Raw genomic sequence first — 21,320 nt, forward strand, 5'->3', positions numbered from 1 at the left:
GTCTTTTCTGAGACTATTGCAGGAAGTGGCCAAAGAAAATGGGTGCAGGCATGTTTGTCTTCATTATGCAAACATAAACTATTCCATTCATCCCAGCAGGCCAGTTTAGCTAGGCCGTTACACCCAGAGTAAATCTTAGCTACAAAAGAGCACAATAAATTCTACTTTGTCATTGCATGTGCACAGCCTCTCCAGATTATGCTAATGCGGCTAGCACTTGGGGAGCTGGAAATATTCAATGTGAAAATCCTGTCTAAACATTTTCTGTTTATGTAAAATATCCAGATAAGGAAAACATTTGAATAAGGAATATTTTCTTTGCTTTACGTAACCTCCTGATGATGCTTTCATTTCCTCATATGGAGGGAAGTAAGGTTTTCGAAAGGGGAGGAGGAAAGGTGGAAGGCAAGTAAGATACAGTGGTACCTCGGGTTACATACGCTTTAGGTTACATACGCTTCAGGTTACAGACTCCGCTAACCCGGAAATAGTACCTCGGATTGAGAAGTTTGCTTCAGGATGAGAACAGAAATTGTGCTCCGGCAGTGAGGCAGCAGTGGGAGGTCCCATTAGCTAAAGTGGTGCTTCAGGTTAAGAACAGTTTCAGGTTAAGAACGAACCTCCGGAACGAATTAAGTACTTAACCCGAGGTACCACTGTACTGTTGTGTGTACCCCAATCTCTGAGCATCAAAAGACTCCAGGGGCTCCTGCATTTACCTAGGATGCAGTTACCTTGGAATGAAGGCCAGTGTCCTTAAGATAATATGGTTTTATTTACACATACATCCAAGGCTTTTTTTCAGCTGGAATTCACTGGAACTCAGTTCCAGCACCTCCCAAGTGGGCGCCATTGCCATTGTAAGAGAACAAGGGAGGCATTCATGGTGAGATCCGGCACCTCTTTTTCTAGAAAAATAGCACAGCACACATACATGGAGAGCCTCACGGCATTAACATTCTAATAGATCTTGCTTCCCCATTAGGTTTCCAGGAAAGCCACACTTTTGGGTCCAGCACAAAGCAGACACGTCGCTGTGTATCCAGCTGACGTTGATACTCTTTTCCCAGCCTCATAAACCCGAAAGGTCTGTTGTTGGAGTCACATCTGCAAGGAAGCAGTATGTGTCTGTGGCAACATGTATACTAAACCATCCAAGGGGTTAGGGGTTTAAAGTGTCACAGATTCATAGCATTGTAGAGTTGGAAGGATCCATGAGGGTCGTCTAGTCCAGCCCACTGCAATGCAGGAATCCTGCACACAGCCGTCCTTGGGTAGACTCGAACCACCAACCTTATGGTTAACAGCCAGGCACACTGACCTGTTGTGCCTTATGTGATGTTACATGTGGTGGTACAATTTGAGATAAGCTCACATGAGACCATCTTAAAATTCTGGCCGTGTGCCATGTCCATAACAAAGCAGTTTCCCTATTGCCTGTTCCTGGTTGCTCTGCAGCGCCCTCTCGTGTCACATTTTAACAATACATTGTTGTTGTTTAGTCATGTCTGACTCTTTGTGACCCCATGGACCAGAGCATGCCAGGCACTCCTGTCTTCCACTGCCTCCCACAGTTTGGTCAAACTCATGTTGGTAGCTTTGAGAACACTGTCCAACCATCTCGTCCTCTGTCGTCCTCTTCTCCTTGTGCCCTCCATCTTCCCCAACATCAGGGTCTTTTCCAGGGAGTCTTCTCTTCTCATGAGGTGGCCAAAGTATTGGAGCCTCAGCTTCATGATCTGTCCTTCCAGTGAGCACTCAGGGCTGATTTCCTTAAGAATGGATAGGTTTGATCTTCTTGCAGTCCAGGGGATTCTCAAGAGTCTCTTCCAGCAGGGGAATAACACATTATTAACAAGCAAAATGTAACGTGTCCACTATCTATGTTATGGAAATAATTACTTAACACTTCCTTGACGTTATCAACCATGAGTGTATATCCACCCTGGTGTTGGGGATGGGACGGGAGAAACTACACATTATGTACAAATGCATGTAGTGAAGCCCCTCCCCTTTCAGAAACACCCAAAAGAGGTCTGTTGGACCTACCAGATATTTGAGAAATCTACAAGCTTTTAATGAAAAGCAGCCATAGGCAGCTGCAGTTCTGAGAGGAGGAGTGGTAGGGAGAGTGAGGGGCTGCTTAATCCTTTCCCAGCAGCAGCGGCAACAATTTATTTTTGTGCCCTGCGCATCTGAATGGGTTGCCCCAGCCACTCTGGGTAGCTTTCAACATAATATATAGAAACACAACAACAACACAATAGAACATCACACATTAAAAGCATCCCGATACAGGGCTGCCTTCAGATGTCCACAGGTCGTATCATTATTTCTCTCTTTGACATCTGACAGGTGGGTGTTCCACAGGAAGAGTGTAACTACTGAGAAGGCCCTCTGCCTGGTTCCATGTAACTTCACTTCTTGCAATGAGGGAACCACCAGAAGGCCCTCAGAGCTGGACCTCAGTGTCTGATCTGAACAATGGGCGCGGAGGTGCTCCTTCAGGTATACAGGGCTAAAGCTGTTAAGGGCTTTAAAGTTACACACTAATACTTTGAATTGTGCTCAGAAAACATACTGGGAGCCAATGTAGGTCTTTTAGGTGTGGTGTTATATGATTCCAGTGCCTGCTCCCAGTCTAGCGGCTGCATTCTGGATTAAAGCCACCATTGCCCTCAAAATTGCCCCATCCCAGTGAGGTTCCATATATTTCTTTCTGAGGCTTTTGCAACTGGCAGGTTCATTGCATCTATTGAACTTGAAGCTCAGGAACAGCAGGTTCCAAGTTACTTATAAGCACACATCTGGAACTCTGTGAGTGAAGAAAGCTGTTTGGGAAAGCAATCTTTTGTGCGAAGGCAATGGGTGGGGAGGAAAGAGATGAGCAGACCCTCCCATCTTTCACTCAAAGCTGCAGCCTGCTGAGGCTGCTTTTTTATAAAAAAAAGAAGAAGAAGCAAAACTGCCAGGACTTCATTACACGCACTTGCACGTAATGTGTAGTTTGCTCCTCATTTGCCTGCTTTCCCACAGACTTCCTTAAAATGGTGGCTGACATGTGAGATTAATTACAGAGGCAATTAAGTGGCTGTCACACAGGAAGAGCTTGGTTCCATATGGTTTGTATGGGGGGAGTCTGTATGCGGCTCCTGAGACACTTGGGTGCCACAAATTTTATCTTCTGTTGTATTCAGATCACATGGTTGCAGGGCAGCATTTGAAAATGTTCTGCCTGCGGCTAAGGTCTTTCCCCACCCAACTCCAAAGGGCTTGATACTGCCCTTCTAGAAAGGACATGAATAATAATCACAACATGTCTGCCCACTGTAACTGTAGATCAGGCAGGTTCATAAAATGCTTACCGGCAATTAAAATACAAAGTGTAGCATTCCAGCCAGCCTTTCTCAACCTGTGAGTCCCCAGGTGTTGTTGAACTACAACTCCCATCACCCCTAGCTAGCAAGGCCACAGCTCAGGGATGATGGGAGTTGTAGTCCAACAACATCTGGGGACCCACAGTTTGAGAACCACTGATCCAGCTCATGTTGAGTTTTTCCCCATACGAAACTCCCTGGATTCCGGTTGGCATAAACAACTGGAAGGTGAAAATAATTGTTTAGCATTTCTATAGGGCTTCTGTGCTGCCCACAGATAATGGCAGTTTTAAGACAAATAAAAAGTGTTAAAATGAAGCCCAGTATAAGAATGGAAATCCAAGCAATTACTGGTAATCAGTTTGCACTGAAAGCCTGTGTGCGATAGAGGACAAAGTGTTGGGCTTTTCCTTGAAGGACTTCAGTTCAAGTTGCTGCTCAGCCACAAAAGTTCGATTGGTTCTTATAAGATCTATTAATTCTAATAATGTGGGAGTAGCCAGGACTCTTGTACGGAATAGAGAGAGAATGTAAGACCAGTGGGACTTTTATTTCAAAGCCCAACTGCCAAGTTTGGAGGGGCATGTACCGTATTTTTTGCTCTATAAGACTCACTTTTTCCCTCCTAAAAAGTAAGGGGAAATGTGTGTGTGTCTTATGGAGCGAATGCAGGTTGCGCACCTATCCCAGATGCCAGAACAGCAAGAGGGATTGCTGTTTTCACTGCGCTGTTCTGGCTTCTGAGATTCCGAATCTTTTTTTTTCTTGTTTTCCTCCTCCAAAAACTAGGTGCGTCTTGTGGTCTGGTGCGTCTTACAGAGCGAAAAATACGGTAACTAGGGAAGCCAGATCTACACCAGATTTGACCAGTGGTCCAAAGGTTCCCACCTTGGTAATAAAACCTTAGATGTTATCACTATTTATCAAAGGGGGTGTGTGGCTCAATTGCCCATCATCTTGCCTTGTTTTCAGTATTCTCATCTGCAGCTCCTCTTTCAGTTGGGACCAGTAGAGGTAGAATACTGAGGACGAAAGAGAAACCTGGCTACTAAAAGTGACGTGTGAATGATTATGTAAACCCATATAGACCATGAATTCCCAAATCAAGCTCTGGAGTTGAGATTTATTTATTTTTTCTTAATTTTGAATATAGGAAGAAACATATAGTCAGTTCCCCCCGCTTACCCACCCCCTCATGATTTCTTAATTTAGTGTGAGTTTACGTTCATGACACAGTGACTGCAACACTAAACAATGGCATGTGTCCAGGAGGCGGTGGTCATGGATCTGAGACAATCGCTCCAACCAGAATACATTTCAGTGGAGGAAGTTCACGCAGTCAGCTATGGGTTAAAGAATGCTGAGTAACCGAATGAAGCGATATACCTTCCTTTGTGAATGGGCTCTTGGAATGCCAGCAGATGAAACACATTACTCATGTCAAGGGGCAAAACATGTTTCAAGGAGCTGTGGGGTTTTGCCTTTAGTCCTGCCCTAACATTGCACAGTGTCCCCTGGCTGCTCCCTCGTGTTTTTCCATGTGCTGGGTGAAGATTTGCTGAAAGTGCATTAGCTGTCCCTGTGAGTGGGAACCCTGAGCGCACAAGGGTTGCGTATAACAGGGATTCCCCTAACATATGCAGGTGGAATGAGAAGGTTATGCACTAGCAAAAATGCTCTCCCTCCACACACTGTCAATCAAGTGGAGGCTGATTTCCTAAAATGTGTGCAGGCTTTGTGTTTAGTTTTGAGCCATGACCCTCCCAGTTAACTAGAGCATAGGCAAACTCAGCCCTCCAGATGTTTTTGGGGACTACAACTCCCATCATCCCTGACCACTGGTCCTGTTAGCTAGGGATGATGGGAGTTGTAGTCCCTAAACTTCTGGAGGGCCAAGTTTGCCTGTGCCTGATCTAGCCATTAGCTGTTGGGGTAGGGTGTGTGGGGCTCTTTAAGTAACCTGTTCATTGGCTTTTGGGTGGGGACCTTTTTTGCCTGGACCAATTCTCTGTGCTTCACTTGGCATCTTTCTGCTGGGAGGAAGGATTTGGTTGTCTAATATTTATTCTGTAGCATCTCTTGAGGTAATCATGTGATTTGTTCAGTCAGACACAGAGCATTGTTCCTGCTGCTTAGTGATAACAAATGGCAGAGTTTTAATGTGTTGCAGATGTCTGTAATGGTGCATTGGGACATTGGAAAGCTTCCAAAGAAGGAAACCTTTTGCTACTGAGACTCATGTGCCACAGGCTGAAGCCGGAAATCAGCCCAGGCCGTAATTGCATACTTTGTCATGGTGTAAATGGATCTAAAGCCCTAAATCTCAATTTGAGGTGCATTGTGCAGATGTTGGTCATTAGGACATTTTATCTGCTGCTCTCGCATTCTTTTTTTGCTCCCGCCTCATTTGCAATCACTTTAAGCCGTGAGGGTGCACATGGCTATGAATAATTTATTTTAAAGACATAATGACTGCCTGAGTTTGAAACACGGTTTTTTTCTTCCTGAAATGTTTTGATGTTATCAGTCGGCTTGCCATTTTGTTCATTAGGGCAAGTTCACCGTAATGTGAAATAAAGGTAATGTTAACTGCCTTGAAAGGGCTCGCCACATGGTAGGGCAAGGACTGAATTTACATGAGCATTTGGGGGTCGCTGAAAAGGAATGTAGGGCAAGCTGCTTTAAGCTGGAGCGTCTGGAGCGCACTTCACTCAGCTGGGGGTCAGGAGCAAGAGTCTTGCAGGGCAATAGAGTCAGATAATAGTACCAGTGGCAATGCGAGGATAATGGCAATTTGCAAATTACAATCTAATTGATTATAACAAATTAAGCCCTCTGCCGTCCTGGCACTACTTACTTTATGCCAGCAGCTTTGCACCTCTTACATCTTGCCCAGCCCTTCCACTCTGCAGCACAAAACATTCGACAGGCATTTTCAGGAGATTCCTCACCTAAGTGCAGTGGCGTAGCATGGATTGTCAGCACCCGGGGCAAGACAAGTAATTTGCACCCCCTAACCAGTGGATTTGCGCCCCCTAACCCGTTTGATTTGCGCCCCCTAACCATAACCCTCAGATGTTGCGCCCGGTGTGGCCGGCCCCCCCTGCACCCCCCACGCTATGCCACTGCCTAAGTGGCAGTCCAATTCTGGGGAAGAAGGACGGTTTGGGTGATGTAAATGAAAGTACTGGTGCCTGCTTCTCTGTCCGACTCAGGAATGGCAAACCTGGTGGCCTTCCAGCTGCTGTTGGACTCCAGTTCCCATCAGCTCCAGTCAGCAATCAGCGATGATAGGAATTGTAGTACAGCAACATTTGGAGGCTCACAGGTTCCTCACCAGTGGTCTGGCTCAATATATTCAGAGGCAGGCCACATCTGATGCTGGAGGTTAAGCAGCCATCATACCTAATAGACGTTTGTCGTCTTATCCTCCATATATATCTGCCTGATTCCCTTGTAAAGCTGTGCAAGTTGGTGGCCATCACTACATATTATGGAAGTGAAATCCATACTTGTGCTGTGTGAATACATATTTTCTTTTCTTTGTACTAAATCTCCCAGTGTTCTACTTCCGTTGTGCAAGATGCCGTGTCACCTCTTCTGAGCAAAAAGATTTGGAGCAACAGCTGGGGTTTTCTTCTTCTGCCGAATGAAATGAAATGTCAAGTGTTCTTAGAACAGCAGCTTAGGATGGTGGTAGTATCTGAAAAAGTTTCCTCGGGAATCAGAATAAAGTGGAAGGGATGGGTATCGTCCCCTTCCTAGGGTTGCTTCTATTTGGCCTTCTGGGTAGGCTTATGGGCCAACAGAATTTCCTCCTAGGCTTTCTGAAGGCTGTCCCTGCCCCTGTCTTCCAACTCTCCCTCATCCCTGTTTTGCTGTCTCTCAGGATAAGGGCTGTGCATGTTTGACAAGCCACATCTAGGGACCCCAATTACTGTGAGACTAGAGGGCAAATATTTTACAAGGGAACCTTGCAATGCCAAGCGGCTGGCCCTATTGTGGAAGCAGCTCCCTTTCTGATGTTTCTCTCCCTGGCTCCCACCTTCCTCAGGTAGTGCAAAACCTCACCGTTTGCAATTTCCTCATCTCCCCACCTCACCAAATCTGACCTTCCTTTCTGCTTCCCCCATCATGGCTACATTGGTGCCTTAAATATATCAGTTCAGTATAAACGAGCACTTAAACCAGATACCAGCAGAGGGCATATTGCTTTCAAAATAGGCTATGTGCACCGGCACCTTTTAATTATAAAGGTTGTGCTTGTACATATTCTAAGCTTCTTTGCAGACTATTGGAGAAGCAATTTCTTTACACTATAAAATGATTAGGCTTGAAAACTCATAAAAACGAATTCTATTAAAATTAAAGGCATTTCACTGCTATGCCATTCAAAGCAAATAGCACTCAGGAATGTAGCTGACACTTGCAAAAGGCTTTGTGAGAATTATGTGACCCCCCCCCCCCCCCGAATATGAAACAAGCACAGTGCTTATTTATGTGTTTATACATCATGTGCTGCCCACATTTTTAATATCTGGTATATAGACGTGAGACACATAAGAACACAAGAGCCTGCTGGATCAGTTGGAAGGGACCCCGAGGATCATCTAATACAACCCTCTGCAATGTAGGAATGTGACACTGTCCCATATGGGGATCGAACCTGTGACCTTGGTATTATCAGCACCACACTCTAACCAACTGAGCTACCCAGTGGTGATGGTGCCAGTTTAGACTGTCTAGTCCAGAATCTTGTTCTCACCAGTGGCAAACCAGATGCCTGTGGGAAGCCTGCAAGCAGGACCCAAGAGCAATAGCACTCTCCTGTCCTGTGGTTCCCGGCAATTGGTATTCAGGTGTATTACTGCCTCCAGCTATGGAGGAAGAGCACAACTATCATGACTAGCAGCCATTGATATGCTTATCTTCCATGAATTTGTCCAGTCCTTTTTTAAGGCCATCCTAGTTTGTGGTCATCGCTACCTCCGGTGGAAGGCTAGTTCCTTTGTTTAAGTATGTGCTGTGTGAAGAAGTACTGTTCTTTTATCTGCCAACATTCAGGCTCATTGAATGTCCACAATTTCTAGTGTTATGATAAGAGGGAGAAAAACTTTTCTCTGTCCATTTTCTCCCTGCTATGCCATAATTGATCATGTCACCTCTTACTGGCCTTGTCTCTAAACAAAACAGTCCCAAACGCTGCACCTAGATTCAGATATCTTAAGAATGCCCAGGATTGTCATGGAGATAACATAGCATTGCACCATGTTCAGCTCCTTAGAGCAGAGGTGACTAAGCTGTGGCCCTTCAGGTGTTGCTGGACTCCAGCTCCCATCAGCCCCAACCACCAGAGCCAGTGCTCAGGAATGATGGAAGTTGTAGTGTAGCAACATTGGGGAGGGGGCAAAGGGGAGCCACCCCTGCCTAAAGGGAAAGGCAGGACGAAAACACAAGCAAACAATTGCTCTTAAACCTTGCTGCCTAGTACAGTGGTACCTCTGGTTGCAAATGGGATCTGTTCCCGAGGCCCATTCGCAACCTGAAAAGAATGCAACCCGCATCTGCATATGCACAGGTCACGATTCCCCGCTTCTGCGCATGCGTGCTATGACATTTTGCGTGTCTGCACATGTGCGAGCGGCAAAACCTGGAAGTAATCCTTTCCGGTACTTCCGGGTTGAAAACGCGCAACCTGAAGCAAACGTAACATGAGGCATGACTGTACAGTACTTAAGAGGTCAGCACCTTCCCGAATAAGTCCAGTTTTAAAATCCAGTCCAAAACAGTTCTCTGAGATCGTCTGATGATTTGAATATAAGCCTGTTCAGTTGGGTTCATTAATTTCAGATATGAATTCTTTTTACTAAATAGAAAAAAGTCCACCATTTTCCAATATGGCAGCTTTTCTCCAAGTTTGATTTGAGGGTGGCCAGGGAGGGTGCAAGACTTTTTCCACAGCCATCAAATGAACATGCCCTACAATTTTCAGCTTATTGTTCCAAATGTCTGGGTTGGGCCTAAAATTTTGTTAATTGCAGTGGTTGAAAACACTCTTGCATTCACCACATGGAAGAAGGCCAACCCTGCTCCCTGCATAAGTGCTTTTCAAAACTTATTTATGTCCTTTATCCTTGCTGCACTTTAGTTGTTTTATTTCTATTCATTTTTTAGAAAGTTCTGAAACTAGACCTTCCCTGTGGTTCTGCGGCTATAGCTTAAGAACCTAATGATTCCAGTTTTTGACACTCAGTCACATACATTTATATTTTTAACAATATCGTTCTTTCTAAAGAATGGATTTTAATCTTATACGTTTTTAGTTTTGGATTTTTATAAAGTTGCATATCCCACCTTTCTAATACAAATGTGCTACTCAAGGCATCTTACGGTACTCAAAATCACAATGGGAAAATGCAGCAAGAACAGAAAGCAGAGACTTAAAGCACTTCAGCCTGGCAAATTAAAGGGTTGTAGGAACAAAAAGGTATTCACAGGCTGACGGAAAGCATTCAGAGAGGAAGCTTATCTGAACCTCATGGGGCAAGCTGTTCCACAACACTTGTGAAGCCACTGAGAAAGTCCTGTTCTGTGGACAGAACACAAGGCAGGACTCCCCCCCACCCCAGATCTAGATGATAAGAGAGGATAAGCCCCTTCAGATGAGCTGGACCCAAGCCATTTAGGGCTTTAAAAGTATGTTAGCAAGTGGGCAAGTGCTGCAGGGTGCATGTAATATGAACCCATGGGCAAGCGCTCACCACAATCCTTGTTGCTGGAATCACTGACGTTTCCGAAGAGTCCTTAAAGGTACAGTGGTACCTCGGGTTAAGTACTTAATTCATTCCGGAGGTCCGTACTTAATCTGAAACTGTTCTTAACCTGAAGCACCACTTTAGCTAATGGGGCCTCCTGCTGCTGCCGCGCTGCCGGAGCATGATTTCTGTTCTCAACCTGAAGCAAAGTTCTTAACCTGAAGCACTATTTCTGGGTTAGCGGAGTATGTAACCTGAAGCGTATGTAACCTGAAGCATATGTAACCTGAGGTACCATTGTAATCCGATAATCTAGTCCAGATGTAACTAAAGCATGTGTTACCATAGCTAGGTCAGACCTCCCCAGGAGCAGCCACAGCTGGGCAGAGGCACCCTTGCAACGTGGGCATCCCAGTCCAAAGCTGAATGCAGAACCCAGGACCCAGGACCCTGAGATTAAGTCTTGTGCTGCAGAAGAGCAATTGCCACCTGAGCAAAATGCCCAGGATGATTTTGAGATGGAGAACAGACTCAAAGAAGCAACCGAAGGAGGAAATTTTATAGTAATAGGTGACTTCAGTTACCCTCACAGACTGGGTATGTTTTTATTGAAAATAATTAACAAAAGAAAGAGTCTTCATGGCACCTTAAAGTTATTGTGACATAAGCTTTCATGGATTATAAATTTGTTAGTCTTTAAGATGCCTAATAAGCATCTTAGTTGTTTTTCCTGCAACAGATTAACATGGCTACCCCTCTGGAATTTTTTTTAATGCCTTGGTGCTTTCACAAACAAAACAATGAAAGCAACCTTAATAGAATTTTAAATATATTTGATTCTATTGTTGCTTGGTTCTTCTTTTGTTGGCAGATGCTGCTCTCCTGATCTGCTATGCCTTCTGCAGCTCCGTCACCCCACCCACCCAGCTATGTGAGAAAGTAATATTCAACGTTGTGTGTCAGAGTAGGGTAGCCAGAGTGTTGACAGCACTTCAAGCCTTCGGCAAAGTTAAATGGGCAGACAGGGTTATCTGCTGCAAGCTTCCTGCCTTGCACTGTTTCTTCCCTAATGCCTTTGGTTAGCAGTTGGGTTCATTTAAAATAATATCAAAGGTTCTGTTTGAGTTAGCATAAATATTTGCATTTCGTAGTTTACATCAACTGAAAAGATCTGGAAGGTTGAATTATGCTGAATCCATTTTGCTTTCTGTGGAAGCAGTGGAATTTTAATTGACTTTACTTCTCATGTGCATTAACCCGTGAGTAATATCTGCTTACATGTAGAATTCGAGGAGAATAAAGCAAATCCGTTCCACCACATTAAAATTACTGCTGGCAGGAAGGCCTATTTTTGCGACATATTTTTCCCAAGACAACCCATTTATGAATTTTCACAAAGAGAGGATTATGCCTCCATTTTAAATGGCTTCAACACAACTAGATTTCGCTCCCCCCCCCCAAAAAAAAGTGTCAAAAAGGAAACTTAACTAAATGCACTCAGCCAATAACTCGTTTAATTTAAAAGAGAAAGTGCTGGAGGAGTAGCTATGTTAACCTGTTGCAGCAGAAGCAAAAAGAGATTTGTGTCACCTTAAAGGCTGACATATTTGTTGGGGCATAAGCTTTCATGGACCAGAACTCTCCAACATATGATCGGCAACTATACTTAGGCCCTACTGAGAGGCACCAAAAGGAATTGAACAAGTTGCAGTAAACATTCCTATGGAAGTGTATGAACATATTTCAGGAACTAGCACTCCCGCCATGAGCCACCATCAAGAATCATCTGTTTTCTATCCAAACTCCACAGACGGGTACCCCATGGTCTCAGGCATTTACAGAATGGCATTTACAGCACATTTACAGAAGCAGTATCTGTCTTTGCTTGGTGGGGGGGGGGGTGGCGCGGGGGGCATTAAGCAGATATTCTAACTGCACAAATTCCCTGGCAGGCACTCCACAGAAAAGAAAAAGGCTGAGTTATTAGCTCCTTGCTTATACCCTGAAATAGGACTAGCCTCTCCATAGGAGTCTGCAGTTCCTATCCACTATACAGTAACTAACAGGATACTGCTGTAAATCCTAACTCAGTGACATACCTGTGCAAGGACCATTGGATCATCTTGAAAGTTGTCTGTTCCTGCTGCCTCATTACACTTGCACTGCCGAACGTGGCACTTCTCTAACACTGGACTTCTGTTTACACCAGGATTGCCTGTTAGGCACAACTCATCTGGTGGCTTGAACTGGTCCATGTTACACTCTAGTCAATAGGGCTTGCAGTGCAGACTTTCAGTACTGAATGTTGTTAGCTCACATAGGAAACAGGGTGACTCCTGGCACCATATGGTATTGTGAGTGAGGGGTGAGGGGCATATCAGCCTAAGCTTCTACAGCCACCGCCCACCATGAACCACCATTGGAAGGATTATTATTATTGTTATTTATATACCGCCCTATACCCGGAGGTCTCAGGGCGGTTCACAAAAAAGATCGCAATATATAAAATCAAAATAAAAACAACAACCCAATAACATCCACCCACCCAAAAAAAGAGCCACATTTTAAAAGGGTATAGGATGTCGGTCCGGTCACCAAAGGCCTGGTTAAAAAGGAACATTTTTGCCTGGCGCCTAAAGGTGTATAATGAAGGCGCCAGGCAAACTCCCCTGGGGAGAGCATTCCACAGATGGGGATTGGCAGCGACAGCAGATACCCGTATTTTTCCGTCTATAAGACACCCCCATGTATGATGCCCCCTATTTTGGGGGACTCATATTTAAGAAAATGGGGAGAGATGTATCCATGTATAAGATGCCACCTAATTTTTGACATTATTTTTTAGGGGGGGAACCTAGTCTTATACATTGAAAAATACGGTATGTCCTATGATAATCTTACGATATACGATATCTTTATTGTCATTGTCCCATGCAGAACAATGAAATTGAAAATATATTATATCTTGTTAATTATGCTGTTTTAAATGTGCAATTTATATTTGACTTTCCTTAGTGTTGTTTTCTTTTGAAATGTTTAAGATAATTTTTGTTGTTGACTTAGCTGCATTAGAATAATATTTGTTCACAGCATGGTAGAGTTGGAAGGGACTGTGAGGGTCATCTACTCCAACTCCCTGCAACACAGGAATCTTTTTGCTCAACATGGAGTTTGAACCCACAGCCCTGTGATTAAGAGTCTCATGCTCCAGTGACTGAACGGTCCCATTAAATGTGCATTCTGTAGTCGACCTCCTTTGTAACATTTTATTTCAAAATCTTTAAGATAATATTTTGGTTTCCTGCCGATTATGTTGCTTTGGATGTAAACTTTATATTTGACTTTCTTCCATGGTGTTTTATTCTGGATTGTTTTATTTGATGTTTTAATGTGTTGTAAACCACTTTAAGATTTTTTTCCCTTAAAAAGCAGTATAGAAATGAAATGAATAGTAATAAAAATGATAATACATATGAAGAAAAAGAAAAGAAAGCAGGCTAAACACTCCACCTGTTTCTGACTAAAATCACCCTTGCACATTGTCAGACTTGTCTTGTGCTTGTCTTGGCAGCAAGGAAGTCCAAAAATTGTCTCCGGCATCTACAGTTCTCTGCCCTTGAGTGTCTTCTTGCTCAGTTCTTCCAGTGGTTTGCTGCCGAATCGCACCAAACAGCAATCAGGTTTTCTGCAAATTGCTCTTTGTTCCAGTTCAGTAGCAAAGAGTGGTTTTTTTCCTGGGGGAAAGTGAGCAGTGTAAATGTAAAACCACTTTTACCCATACTTTCCAGGCACAGGATAAGCAGACTTGAACATATTTCAGGAACTAGCCCAATGTACTGATACTTAGCCTTACATGATTGAGGGTGCAGCCACACTTCTATTCACACACACAGTTCAGCTCTGAATCAGAACTCACAGCAACCACTCAGACCTGTGCCTAGAAAGCAAGGAGCAAGTGGGAAACCGCTCAGACCCGTGTTTTCTACCCACAGTACAAGAAGAAGAAGAAGAAGAGTTTGGATTTGATATCCCGCCTTTCACTTTAAGGACTCTCAAAGCGGCTAACATTCTCCTTTCCCTTCCTCCCCCACAACAAAACTCTGTGAGGTGAGTGGGGCTGAGAGACTTCAGAGAAGTGTGACTAGCCCAAGGTCACCCAGCAGCTGCATGTGGAGGAGCGGGGAATCGAACCCGGTTCCCCAGCTTACGAGACTACCGCTCTTAACCACTACACCACACTGGCTCTACAAGCGGAAGTATAGACAACACCTTAAAAAAAGAAAAGGAAAATCCAACTCGAAGCAGCAATAAGTTCCTTCTGCAGCCAGGTGAAGTCAAAGCAGAGTGAGATTGGTAGTTTTGTTCATTGTGTTCCACAATCAGAAGGACGGTCCTCTTAGTTCCCTGTGCTACAGCATTTTGCATTGTCTGCAGAACCAAGATGCCAATCAGCGGAGCATTTTCAGAGGGATTTTAGATGGTCTGTTTCAGACTCAGTCTAGGCCTATGATTCGCCCGGCCAATTTGAAATTAGGGCACAGAGGAGTTAAGTGAGCAATCCAAAAGGGACTGATCAATGAGTAGTAGTTCTCATACCCAGCTGAAGTTCTCTCTGTCTCTCGTATTTTTGTGTAATATTATATTTCTTTTTCTATTCTGCCTTTTCCCCAGACTGGGACTCAAGGTGTTTTACAGATAAAAATACAATGCTGGGGTCAGGAGAGTGACCCAAGCAGACTGGGTGCTGCTGACCAGCACTCTCAGTCAAACGTGAAACATCACAGATTTTCTGAGGGAACCGAAGCTCATTCGTGATTTCCAAGAAGGCAGTATCCTGGCAGCGATAGAAATGGAAGTTCTATGCACCGATATCCAAAACAGTGGTGCGCCACAAGCCATCAAAGAAGTTAAATACTTGATAGTATCGCAGCCCACCTGTCAGCTGAGCTTCCCGATGTCTTCTGACAGCTCGTCTCTTCAGATCAGTGAGGCTTTCTCCAAACTCTCATGTTTCAGTATCAGCCACATAATTGCATTTCAGTTACATAATAGGCAGAAGAAAAAGAATCATTACCGCAGCTGTCTTTGATGTTAATAAAATTGTTGCATTTAAAATATGTACATTTATCCTGGCAATAAGGCAAGAGAGTGAAAACACCTTGTGAGCTGGCAGGTTTATGGCATCACACATTGCATTCTTCAACCGCTGCTGATTAGTCTTCTGCTCTTCCTCTGTGTTTTTTTCTTTTCCGCTGTTTGGAATAGCTCCCCTATCATGAGACAGGCCTCAAAATCTAGTCAAGCCCTTAAGGCGAGCAAGCTGAAGTCTTTAAGATGGGAGGGAGATGAGGTATTTGTTCCTTCAGCTACAATTACTGAGCTGGACCACTTTGTCTCTCTCTCCCCTGCCTTTCCTGATCAATCTGCTGTTGGCTTTTGTAGGCCAAGAAATCAGCAGGCCTCTCTACAATGAGAAAGTTGCAGCGCTTATATGGGTGGGAGATGGGAGCCTTCTGAGTGACAGCAGGGCTATAGAAAGAAAGGACAGAGTGAAAAGCCAACAGAATAGCAGCAGATTTCTGATATCAGTAGCTGATATAATCCTGACAGTCGATACAGTGGCGTTTGCAGGGCAGAGACTCATGGATTTGATAGTAACTCAGCCACAGATTCCTATAATGGACGCACAACGTGGGCACACTGCAAAATTACATTGCAAAGTAACGAATTCCTGCATTTTAGGGGGTTGGGCGAGAGGAGCCCTTCCAAGTTCCAACTTTACAATTCTGTGATTCTATGGGCAAAATACAACTAGAGCTGTATCACTGAGCCAATTCAGTCAGTTTATTGGATCACTTAAAAGACCTCACGATCAGATTTATATATCTGATAACATACAAACATATAAAAATGAGATGCGAAGAGCAAACACCTCTACTGACAGGTTACATTTGTTTGGAAAAGATTGTAGTTCATGTCTTCATTGGTCTCAAAAGACTATCATTTATATTGAGTCATCTAAATAATTAACCATATTTGAAATATATTTTCTTGCCTTAATTTTTCCAGTTGTTTTTTTTTTTGCAAAAATAACAGGAAAAAAACAAAACAAATAATATAATAGTAGTGATTATACCACAGCAAATAATAATAATAATAATAATAATAATAATAATAATAATAATTGCAAGCTGACCTTAACAATAAGAGTTATTCCATAAATCCTCTTTTAATTGTATTAATTCATATTGGCAGTCCAAATAAGTATCAAAACAAAATTGAAATAAGCAATGCATTCAAACTTTAAAAGGCTGTTAACTGACAAGAATAATGTTTTACAATAATAATTGTTAGTTTTATTTAAAATGATAATCTGGAAACTTAAAATAACTTCAGGCAGTGACAGAACTTTACAGAGCTGTATGAAGACTATATAGAGTTACTGCCTTTGATCTTTCACTTCGTTTTCTGCAGACTGAAATAAGAAATGTAACTTAATATATCTTTAAAAATGAAAAATGAGCAATTAAAATTAACCTTTTCTTTTGGGATGTAGCATTTCCTTTGTAACAATGGATCATACTAATTATCAAAGTGCTTTAAATAGCATCAGTTATGCTTACGCTGTTCTGTCCAGTTATTGAGTTCACCTCAAGGTTGGATAGTATATATTCAGTTAATTAAAGTTGGAAAAAGTAATGAGTAAGTGTATAAAATTAAGAGAGAGAGAGAGAGGGAAGAAAGGGTATATTTTTAATTAGACAGTACAATGTGCAGATTGAAGTTGCCATTACTTAAAAATAGCCACCAGATTTCAAAATACAGTTATAGCTAGACATGATTATTTAATGAATAGATTCATACATCCATACAGTAGCAAAGAGAGAGGTACCTCAAGCGGTTAGAATAAGGAAAATGTGATGGAAACCCTAGAGGAAATGTCTGTGCTCCTATTAGAAAAGATAAAATGATAGTCCAGAAGATGAGCAAATTCGCTTAAACTGTGAATCATCCTGAGATTATGAATACAGAGCAGACTCCAAATAAAATAAATAAACAAACAAACAAACAATAAAATCTTGAATGGAAAAGACCCTAGGTCAAATAAGTATTTTGTAGTGGTTTGTTTTTACATTTGCATCTTCATAAGATGCCAACATAGTTTTTATGGGGACATTGTTATCTGTAAATCAGTAAGTCCATGATGAAAATTAAGTGGCTTGGATTTGAAGGTGCCCTTCTGCTAGCAGAAGGCCTTTTCTGAACATGGAATGATTGTTCCTTGGCTCAACAAAGTAGTGTTTAGGAAGAAAGTGACCACAACTTAAGGAAGTTGCACGAATCCTGTGGACCTTCTTATGGCCCAGTAGAGTTAGCATCCTAAAGTTGGTATTTTCCTTGTTCTCTACGTTCTGGTACGTTTTGACACTTCGCTGCAAGAATTCTTCTTCCTCTTCTAGTGCTTGCGCAATAGCTCGCCAAACAGCAGCAACACAACATTTTCTCTCTGTGTTCATAGTTCTTTGGATCCTTGATCAGATTTAGGAGTGGCCAAACCTTCATAGCTGCTGCTTAGAGTTTAACCAGTTTAGTTTAATGCCGGTTGAGATGGGAGTCTACTTAGGTTTATCCAATTATTCCTTCAAATTGTTATCTATGGAATAAGCAAGGGTACCAAAACATGGCTCCAAGAAAAAAATACCATTTTGTCATGGCATTGTCATGGCATCAGAGGACCATTCACTTTCTCCAGTTGCACAGATTTCTCCCAAACTTGCATTTGTGTTCAAGTTTGTCAGCTGACATGTTTTTAAACAATCTCATTTGACCTTGCTGGCTAATCTGAAATAAAGCATTTGGTTCCAAATGATAAAATGCGGTCATTGTTATGAAAAGTGCTTATCGGATATTACTGAACTTCTAATAAGAAGAGGTTCTTTATCCTAATTAGTTTTGAACAGTTGCCCTCCATGGAAAAGGATGGTCAAATAAAAAGTGTTCCTTAACTCCAGAGACATGGTGCATCTGGTGTTGACTCATTAGAAGGAAATTCTATTTTTCAGTTTGTTTTGATCGCCCCATTTACAAGGAATCAACGATACATATCTAGAAAAAGGGGCACTGCTCCACATCCTCTATTGGCAACTTGTTACATTGCAGCTTCAAGCTCACCTATTAAATATCTGAACGCTCACAAAGATAACACATATGCCAGTCACTAATATTTTCTGCCTAGGCATTTCCCCATCTTTTAGATCCACCCCCCCCCCCCATTTCGGTGGTTGTGTGAACAGGATCGGTTCAGTACTTCAAGAATTCTTGCTTTTTGACCAAGATGCAAGCAAAGGAATTTTAGTATTTCATGGGTATGCATGATACAAGTGAAACAGAAGAGTATCTCCTGTTCAGGGTGCTCTCTTCCAAAATATTTGATTCCATTCCTTCTCCCCTGATTGGGATGTTTTGGGGGTTTTCAACTCTCCTTTTAAATATTTTGGATTTTTGTAGTTCTTCAAGCCTCAGGGTTTCCCCAAGCTCGCTGACACTTCTGGTATGCGTGGTTGGTACCATCTTGGCTATACGAATTTGCTATTAGTACATAGGATTTTAGCCCTGTTCCTCCTCTGCTTAGCTTTGGAAAGATACTGGAATGCTTGCTTTGTTTGCCTGTGACTCCTCTTGTCCTTAAGTGTCAGCCAAATAACTTGGTTCGCTTTATCCACGCCATCTCCCTTTCCCATCCACCTCCATTGTCTGCCTTCAGGATACTAGCAAGCCTTTTTTGTTTTGAGGACATGCAGCATAAGAGTTTTCAGAAGGCTGACAAAAAGGGAACTGGGATTAAAGGCCTTCTGCCTGAATATGCCGAGCTTTTACATTAAAAGGATATGATTGCTTTCTGCCCAAACAGTGCATCGCGGGTAGAGGAGCTGGGGCCAGAGCCGATTTAATTTATTCGTGAATTATCTGGAGTCGGGGGGGTATGTGGATGATATTGTATGTTTCAGGATGGTGATACTAGATAACTCAGTCTCTGCAAACTGGGCTAATGGGCAACAAATGGCAAAATGAGATTCGGTGTAAACAAGGGCAATGTCATTTTCACTGGGCCAAACGAGAAGAAGAATCCTCACTTAACCTTTGTGCTGAAGGGAGTCTGAACTGTCCGTGATTCTCCATGAAAGATCTTGCAGTGTGGGGGGGTGAATAGATCACTAAAACATCAGTGTGGCTTTGAAAAAGACAAGTTAGGGATCACAAGTGGGGATCTACAAGAAAATGTTGGAGTGTGCCTTGAATTAATACCTCACGGTCCGCCTCTTTCCATATGAACCTACTTGGACCCTGAGATCATCTTCTGAATCCCTTCTTCGCGTGCCTCCTCCATGAGAAGTCTGGAGGGTGGCAACACGAGAACAGATCTTTTCTGCAGTGGCTCCCCATCTATGGAATGCTCTCGAGGTACGGCTGGCACCTTCATTATATACCTTTAGGCACCAGGCAAAAACATTTTTCTTTAACCAGGCCTCTGGCTGATTGACATCCAATGCCCTTTTAAAATGTGGTGGGTATTCTTGTTTTTCTTTTTATTATGTATTTTGTGCTTTTATATTGCGATTTTATGTTGTTACCGTACTGAGACCTGCGGGTATAGGGCTGTAAACAAACAACCAACAAAACCTTTCTTAAATTTGGGAGCAGAGGGGAGCAAGTCACACAGCCATGGCTGGAAGAATTGGCCCAGTGGTTCCCATGGCAACCAGAAACTGCCCCCAAAACCTTCCCAATTACATGAGAATGGGAGACAGAGTGAGGTAGAAGGAACTTTTTTCCGTGTAGGTTGGGCTGACCCTGGGAGGCTTCCCCTCTTTGCAGAGCAGCGGAAAACAAGAAGGGTTTGCCACAGATAGACATTGCTGGCAGTATCCTGTTCTGGGCAGCACTCCTGCCAGTCTGCACAAAGAGGAGGCCTCCTCCATGCATGGTTGAAGAAAGCAAGGAGCACAGCTAGGCAGGGGCATGGCAGCTTTTATTCTGCTATTCTGCATGGAGAAGAGGGCTTGCCTTGCAAGCATCACTCAGGCATACCCCACACTGTTCTATGTAAATTCAGAATGTTGCAACTCTCTTAAACTACTGCTTGACTCAGTGAAATACACAGTTTTACTCCTCAGCCATGCACTGCTGTTGGATACACGGGTAGCGTCACTAAGGAGAGGTACCCTTTTCCAGCTTCAGCAACTATGACCCTTACTGACAAAACTGAACCTCACCAGCACAATTTATGTCCTAGTGACCTCCAGGCCATACAACAATGCACTCTATGTTTTGAAACTAATTAGTGTGTTTTTTTTTAAAAAAGGACAGCCATGTTGGTGGTGGGTGCCAGATGCCTCGATCCCATCACACTAATTTTGCACAACCTGCCCTGGCTTCTTGTTCATTTATGATCACAATTCCGGGTGCTGATGTTAGCCTTTAAAGCCCTCACTAGCTTGGGCTCTGGGTACCATAAAGGCTGCTTTCTTCCATAGATTCCTTCCTGCATGTCCTGATCATCATCCCTTGGCCTCACGGGGCATTGCTGATTGCATCCAGGACTGGGGAACTTCCCATGGTGATACCTGCCCTGTGGAATGGGTTGCCAAGCATGGTTCACCAGGCTCCATTTCTATATGGTTTTAGCCACAGAGCTAGTAAAATGTGGTTCTTCAGAATGGCTTTTTGCAAATTGTTACTTTATATGGCCGGTTTTTGTGTGTATGAGTTTTAGGACTGAGTTTAACTTGGTGGTTGTTCTGTGTTCAACATTTTGTTCTGGCGTTTTGGCTTATTACCTGCCTTGAGGTCCCTGGGAAGTAGGAAGCGTATGAGCTTTATAAGTAAATTGTAATTATCAGTGTTACTATTTTTGTGAGACCAACGTCACTGACATAGTAAAACTTTGTGGATCTTCTGCTCAGCAGTCTGGAGTTGAAAATTGTTGAAACCGCTAGTGTCCATCAAAATATTTCAGTTCAAAATCTCACCAGAGGGAGTCATGATAAGTTGAAGGATACCTGTGCAACCCTCTAATCACAGTGACATGGCTGATTTGTTTATAAAATGCTAATTTTGACTTTTACGTTGAGGTCAGGCTCTTGCATGAGTTATCAAGATAAGTGCAAATACCTCTTTTTATAGCACT

General features: G+C 43.0%; 1 protein-coding gene across 1 annotated transcript in view; it reads left to right on the top strand.

Moving 5' to 3' along the window:
* SYNPR (synaptoporin) overlaps positions 1-21,320 on the top strand; it is a 136,864-nt gene that overhangs the window by 42,792 nt on the left and 72,752 nt on the right. The window lies entirely within an intron of this gene.

This window comes from Podarcis tiliguerta (genome assembly GCF_965153285.1).
Source record: "Podarcis tiliguerta genome assembly, chromosome: 2".
NCBI classification, from domain to species: domain Eukaryota; kingdom Metazoa; phylum Chordata; class Lepidosauria; order Squamata; family Lacertidae; genus Podarcis; species Podarcis tiliguerta.